Source organism: Ceratosolen solmsi, unplaced genomic scaffold (assembly GCF_000503995.2).
Source record: "Ceratosolen solmsi marchali unplaced genomic scaffold, CerSol_1.0 scaffold29, whole genome shotgun sequence".
In the NCBI taxonomy this organism is placed as follows: Eukaryota; Metazoa; Arthropoda; class Insecta; order Hymenoptera; family Agaonidae; genus Ceratosolen; species Ceratosolen solmsi.
Window position 1 is genome coordinate 9,858,913 of NW_011948417.1, and position 8,524 is coordinate 9,867,436.

Sequence of the window (8,524 nt, forward strand, 5' to 3'; positions counted from 1 at the left end):
TTACAATCAAAACATATCATATAAATATCGTTATTTTATACAATACTAAACTATATAATACTTTATATAGATACTAAACTTGATATTAAAATATACAAAAATACGTAATTTACAAATGAACGAAAATTATTAGTTATTATGGTACGACTAGAAAATCATACAATTTCTGTTTTAATTGCTTTTAAACAAGAATTAAAAATATGATAAAAAGTAATTTTTATAATAATTATAAAAATTTACTTTTTAAATTTTGATTTAAACACATGAAAATATCAAATAGATATGATTTGAAATACTTTTATTTAAAATTCATTTTATTTAATCTGTAGTATAAATAATTTCTGATAAATATTGGAATTATCATGAATTTTTTATGTATATGCAGAAATTGCTAAAATCTTTAAGGCAAACAATGTATTTTACAAGCTGCAGGAATATATACAAGATACATTTTATATAAATATTTAATAATTTGGAATTAAAAAACCCAAAATACGAAAAATGAAAAGCACGAACTTCTTAAGTATGAAGTGCAACAGCGTAAAATGTGCACGATGACACTTGGGCGGCAATATAATTGGAGAGAGATATCGAAAGAAGAGTATGGCACTTGTTTCCTTGGTGCATGTCAACCGAGTAGCGTTGAAGTTATAATTAATGATAGGCGCGATAAGAAATGGAAAAAGTGGCCAGACCAAGATGATGCCGATCAGGATCAAAGGAAACCATTTACGTTCTTTACGTAACGAGCAGACGCAGGCTTTTCGGGGGACTCGACGAGTTTACAGCGGAATTATTATATACCGATAAAAGTTATTATTATGGCCGGATGGACGCGACCTGCAATATACGCTCGACGCAAACTTTACGAGCGCTTTATCATGGTTTTTATCTGCCACATGCATCTGTTTTAAATTTGAATTTTCGAATTGCTCGTCTCTGTAGACGAGCAAACCAAAGAATGATGTTTCATGTGCGTGGGAAAATAAAATCGTTTTCGTATGTTCTAATATTTTCAAATATTTTATATTTCATATTGGAGTGATTTATCTTTAATAATATATTCGAAAATTAAGGTGCTATTTATTTTATTTATTTTGCATACACGAGTATATACGCACGTGTACACGATAAGTACAATAAATTCTATCATAACATGTGTACTAAATGAGATTCAAAACAGAGAAATACATTTAATGTTATATATAAATATGTATGTATTCATGCATTAAAGAGATTATATTGCTGTAAATTGGTCGTTACAATTCAATGTAAAGATATTATTTAAAAAAATTAAATACCATATCAAAAGAGTATTTTTATATTTTTTTCTCTTTTACGTTCATTAAAAAAATGCATTAATTAAACTGTATTTAGATTATAATATTGTATGTATTATAGCTTCTGTAAGTAAAAATCGATTAGAAAAATGGAAGTGCACTTAGAGCAATTGCAAAGGCTTACTACTTTTTAATACGATTAAACTAATAATATATATTTACACAGTAGATTAATTGTATATTAAGTGTTTTTCGTTGTACTTAAATATATTTGTACTTAAATTAATATCTGCGTGAATACTTGTATATGTATACTTCTATATGTGACAATATTTTAGTGTACGTGCAGTTGTTACACGTCGATCAAGATCACTGCGCAGTCCTCTGAACGCTCAGGATTAACAGCACTGTAGTCATATTTGTTATCGATGCCTATAAACTTTCAATGTTATCGCAATGAATGTTTATAAGAGTAAACCGGAATGCTTATTTAACGAATATCAAGACCTCATGCGGTCACAGATGCATGAGATTTCTTCAAAATCGTTTCCTTCAATCGTTACATTAATGAAGAAATTTTTATTAGATTCATAACTAAATATTAGATATTCTTTCGACACTAACAAATATGTAAATGTATTTTATGTATTTGCCAAGTTATACATGAAACGGAGTATTTACATTAGGTAATATTGTTGTTATTAAATGTAGTTATCGTATGACTTATCATTCTTACACTATTAATGATGAAGTACATACAAATTTAATTGTAGAAGAAAAAAATAATAAATTATTATAGATGGAAAATTATTTACATTACATAAATATACATGGAGATATATTATTGTATTTCATTTACATTTTTAAATATACTAAAGTTTAATATATTTTTTATTGATATATAATGTCAAGATGTTAACGAATTTATTCAAGTTGCTATGCCATAATACAATTGCAGTCTTAAATGTATTTAGTATTTAATATTTAATAATAAATACTGAAAATATTTTAGTAATTTTAAAATATAAATATAATAAAAATACTAAGTTCATTTCAAGATGATTTATAATTATAAGCATACGTATCTATATTAGTATTATTAATTTATTTAAATTATTTGAGAATAATTATTTTATCATTGATTAAATTATAAATTATGAATAAAATAGCGTTCGTAAGTGAGGTTACAAAATAAATGAATGAATAAAATATAAAACAACAGCCCTTTGCCAAAAATCAAATCTTAAAATTTCACTTTAAAAGAAAAAGAACAAAAAGAATAATCCGACGAAGACAAAATGAAAGATACACAATGAACTACAGTCAGAACTGAACTTGAGTCGAACCTTTATACGTAAAAATATGAGAACAACTGCTGCAAGGTGGTTGGTTCCTCTTTACTGCAATAATATCGACGAGAAAGATAAAAAGTGAAAGAAAAATGAAAAAAGTGCTTGCTGAAGCTAGAAAAAAGAATGAGGAAGCTGTCTCGAATGAGTGAGAGAGAAAGAGAAAGAGTGAGGAAGAGAGAAGTCAAAGCGATGCCTGGGCTCTGCTACATGATGTCGGAGAGAGGCTACATACGATAGCATCAGCTATCGGGTCCAAAGATCGTCCAAGGAAGAGGTTTTCCATGTTCTTCTCTCTCGTTATACGATCTTGTACGAAAGGTGCAGGTTCGTGTCATCCTAGTCGTTCTTGTCGTTCTCGTCGTTCTCGTCGTCTTCGTCATCATCCAGCACAGAAAAAGGAGAGTATCTCTGCTTCCCCTTTTTTCCTTCAGGTAACAAACACCTCTAATTATGTCAAGCTGAATTAGTGGCGTGCCCTTAGACTGTTTCGCACACATTGCCATCATCTACCTAACAACTCGACCGTACGATATGACAGAGAAAGAGCGATAGAAAGGTAAGAAAAAGAGGGGGGGGGGAGCAAGACTCATCTCTTATGTATATTTTATTGCTCCCAGTGATTAATCTTTTTAAGGTAGCCGATCGCATTTCGCTTGTTTCCTCTTCATTTTTTTTCCTGTATGGTTTATTATTTCATTTAAATCATATATTTTTAAATGAAGTTTGGCTATTTTTATCTTTTTTTTCGGGAATATACAGAAGGAAATGTTGGTGCACGGATGAAATATTTCTTTACTTGATTCAAATTTCTTTTTTACTCAAAACTCTATCTGATATTAAAGAAATTTAGCGAATATTCTTATGTAGAAAGTGTAATCATTTTCATGTTCATCTAATTTGGCATGGATAACATAGATGAAATAAAAATTAATTATTTATATGCTAAGCATATCAATAAAAATAAATATATTATGAATTTGGATATAATATATATATTTAAATTTCTTTAACTTAATTATATTATTTTAGAATTTTCTTAAAATAATTAATTTCTAAATGACTATATATTTAGTCATTTAAAATAAAGATATATGATGATATACCGAATAAATCTTATCTGTAGCATTTTATTTAATAAATAAATTACACATGTTTGTTGCAAAAACTGTATTGATAAAACTATGACTCAAAAATTGTTGATATATCAGATAATTTCTTATAAGCATAATAGTTTACAAGAAACGTATTCTCACTGTATATATATAGCATCTTTTGAAAACCATTTAAACTTTAACACATACAATATATTCAAAATTCTCAGCAAACACCTGAATATTTCAAGGAATGAATTTTCAAGAATGAAAAGACTCCAATCTCGTTTTCACACCCCTGTGATTTGCCGGTGTAAGCCAAGTTTTTCCCACAAACTCAAATCTGGACTCTCAGCGGGGGCGGACCTCGACCACCCGGTGCCAAGCGTAACGTCCTGGGAAATCTCGGAAGTTACAGACCAATTTGTTTTGATGTCCGTTGACCCGCGCCTCACTCCAATTAACTGCACTAAAAATGTAGTTCGAAAACGTTTTCTGGTAAATACAGGATTTTATTCCTCTACACTATTTTCTTACTCCTCATTCTGAAAATGACATTTTATATTTACTGATGTAAATACATAAAAACTTGTATATTATTTATACTCATATTTATTTATATTTATATTTTAATTTAATCAACATGTTATATGGTAACAATGTTTTATATGTGTGTACCAATCTACTATTATGCTAACACTACCGATAAGACTTAATCAGCTCTATGATTACGAATTTTAGTCAATAGTAATTAAATTAAGGTAAATTGTAAGTTCACATCCTCTAAATAAGAAAATCATGAATTTGATCAGAATTTTAATTATAACATTTTGTTAACAAGAAATTTCGCTGTCAGACCATGTATTGTATCATAATGTTCTTATATGAGTTGCACATGTCGAAATACTGTATTAATCTCATATTATGTTGTATGTTAATGTTATAAATGCAATACTTTATCAAAGTAATCAACTTTATAAAAGTATTTATAATTTATATACTTAAATAATAGAGTCCTCTTATGATTATAATACAATTTTTATAATGAATTTCTAAACTATATATACTGCTAAACCGATTACAATTATTTTCATATATAAGATACCATTTTCATTTATGATATTATACTAGATAAGTATTTATATGGTATATTATTCTAGAAAATTCAACAGATAATATATAAATAATGAAGATAAGATAAATTAATATTATAATAATAAATAAAGAAGATAAGATAAAATTAATATAATGAAAATAAATCCATGCTTTATGATTAACCTACACATAACTATTATACTTTGTTCAAATATTTGAAACCAAAAAGTTTTTACTTATCTTTATTTAGTAAATTTTTTTGCTTTTTTAACTTATATGGTCACATCAAATAGAGATTACCAAATTCACATTTCTAAACAGTTCTCGTTTTTATTTTGAAATATTTAAAATCAAATTTATCCAATAACGTGTACAATAATTACAAATTTTTCAATATTATCAATTTAGTGAAAAATATGATATATGTAAACTTATACTTATTTACATATAAATTTTTATAATGATGAACATTAACAAAATTTTAACATATTTTCTAAAATTATATGCATATGATTTCCCAAGTCAGAATATATATTTATTTTATAATTTAAAAAATAAAAATACATTTAAAATATATATTTTAATACATTGTAGTTTTATAATTATTTATTATTTATAAATCATTTACTCGATTATTATGCAATTTAATGATTTTTTTATTGGTTATACTATCATATTGTTTAGATATTTACATTTTCGTGGATGTAAATTTCATATTTATTATAATAATATGCAAGTACTTGTTACAATACATAATTATTTATTTGGATTTATCATAAAAGGATTCATTCTATTTATATATCAAGAAATCATTTCCAAAAAATTTGATTTATGACTGTCAATAGAATGTGAAGACCTTTTATTTGCATGACTATGCAATTTTCATACATCTGTTGCGCTGTATCTGAAGGATTCAAGTAAGTGTTAAGAAATGCTTGCGACGACTCTCGGAAGTACAAGCAGCATACATTTTAATCTGATGATTTTCTTGTATCGATGACACTAATATAAGATCATCTATATACTCTTCTATGCAATATAATATTTGTGAACTAATCGACGTTTCCGCATGCATATGTACATTTCCGCATACTAGAATAGTTGTGCATTTAAAGATATGTGTTTATTTTACTGAGAAAATCGTTTGATGTTCGCTTAATGATTTACGGAGATAACGATTTTAACTTTGAAGACTAACTATTATACGCAATAATATATAAATTGTAATGTTTTAATAAGTAAGTTGGAATAGAAATTATTTATTAATTATAATAACTTTTATTTATTTCATAGCAATCATAACTTTTATATATTACCTAGCAACTTTTATTTAAGCTATTTTTTATATTAGACTTCAAATTTTTGAATTCAAAGCCCTAGATTGTTTCTTAATCACAACATAAACTAAAATCATTGGATTTTTTTATTCTATAATATTCGATATTTTTGTTATTTGTTTTTTATAGTTATTTTAAACAAATTATATTTCTTTTCAACTTTAAATGAAAAATAGGTAAAATTAATTTATAGTTAATGAAAATGTACTATCTAAAATGCAGGTTAACCAACACTGAAGATAACAACTATAGAAATAATAATAATTATAAATATATTTATGTATATGAAGACATAAATACTAATATAAACATAAAAATTGAAGCACAAGCAACAAAGATCGATCACAAAAACAAGCATCGAATTGAGGTGCTAGGACAGTACGGTAGAAACATTAACAGAATCGTGTATAGGCTGAGAAAACGTTTAACTATAGCTGAGGGAAGAGCCTGTGACAATCTTAAGCGCACTGCTTAACAAGATAAGGTATTAAATAGTGAGAAAGAGCGAGAAAGAAATACAATGCTGAGAGAGGGAGAAAGAGAGTGAGGAAGAGAGTGAGGAAGAGAGCGAGGAAGAGAGTGAGGAAGAGAGTGAGGAAGAGAGTGAGGAAGAGAGAGAGGAAGAGAGTGAGGAAGAGAGAGAGAGAGAGAGAGAGAGAGAGAGAGAAGGTGTGTGAGCACTGTCAGACAAGATAAGCTCATGGCGATGTAAAACTACATACCGAAGAGCCCAGCTTCAAAAACAGGTAACGTAACGATGCTACGCACAAACTAGCAATACATCATGTTTAATGTACTTGCATATACGCATACATCTGCACTCAGCTGCACTTCAATACTACTATTCTACCTATTTCTAGCCTTGTCAGCTATTAGAACTTCCAAACCACATGAATTTACTCGATAACGATTAGCAACAGAATCGAAAGATTATTTTGAATATTTCTCAAAATAAATTAACATTATATTATTTCTTATGCTCATAATTAAAGGAAGATCTTTATACATACTAAATTGATATTGAAATCTTGAATAAAATATATTTTGCTGTTGAATAAGAAATAATTATTTAGATGTTATAAAAATTATTTATTACAATTAACAATTCATATTTAACTTATATTAATAATAATATATTATTTTCATTATTTATTTTTTATTACTTGTCTTAAATCTTGTTTCTTCAAAAATTACATTTTCTTTTAAAAATTATACATCATCGTGTAACTAAATTATAACATTTTTTATATTTTATTTTTTTTTATATTTTTATATTATATATTTTCTATTATAAGAAATGCGTAATTAAAATTCTTGAAAGATTGTTTTTCAACTTATTTTATTTGTGAATTTGATTAACAATTTTTTATAGGGATTAATTATTAAATATTTTCCTTTTTATAAAATATATTTTAAATATTATATATTATTCTTGGAAATATTTGTATATCATAATTATTATATATTGTATTATAAATGGTCATAGCAATAAAAATTTGCTAGACTTTTAAATAATTTTTAATTATAAATTGATGTAAAAATTAATATATAAATATTTAATATATAAAAATTTATTTCTATGCCAAGCTAACAACGAATTACGAAAAAGTCATTTTTATTTTATATATTAAAATCAAATTATTAAATAATCAGTATCCAAAATATAAATAATAAATTTTTAAAGAGATACTGATGAATTTTTTAAATAATGTATAGTAAAGCTTTTATCTTATTGAATAAATTTCTTCTATCCAAACTGATAATAACTTTATTGGATAATTAAATAAATATTATTCTGTATATATATATATATATATATATATATATATATATGTATATATCTACATAATGATTTACTTATTGTATAAGATTGTATAAGATTCAGCTATATTCTGAAATTAATCAAAATTTAGATAATTCTTCAAATAATTATTCTCTTTACTTTATCCTCTTTATATTCTGCATATGTAGTTATTTATTCGCATACTTATAGATTTAATGGACACACACACACGCACATATATATATATTTATATGTTTTAAAGGTTTTAATATATGATTATAAATGCTTTTTGAATTATTATAATTTTTTATTATAATAAAATTATTTATAATTTTTAGATAACCTTCTATAAAAACCTTAATACTAAGCGATTATTATTATATACCAGATTAATTAATTATTAAAATATAAATTTAAAATATTAATCGTGTTTGTAAAATATAGAGTGAATGACAAATGTTAAAAAAAATTTATCAATACTTTAAAATGGATGTTAGATGAGTAAATCAAATAATAAAGACATTCGTATTAAAATAGCGATATTCTTTTAAATATAAGTCTTTTATATAGTACTATTGAACTTAAT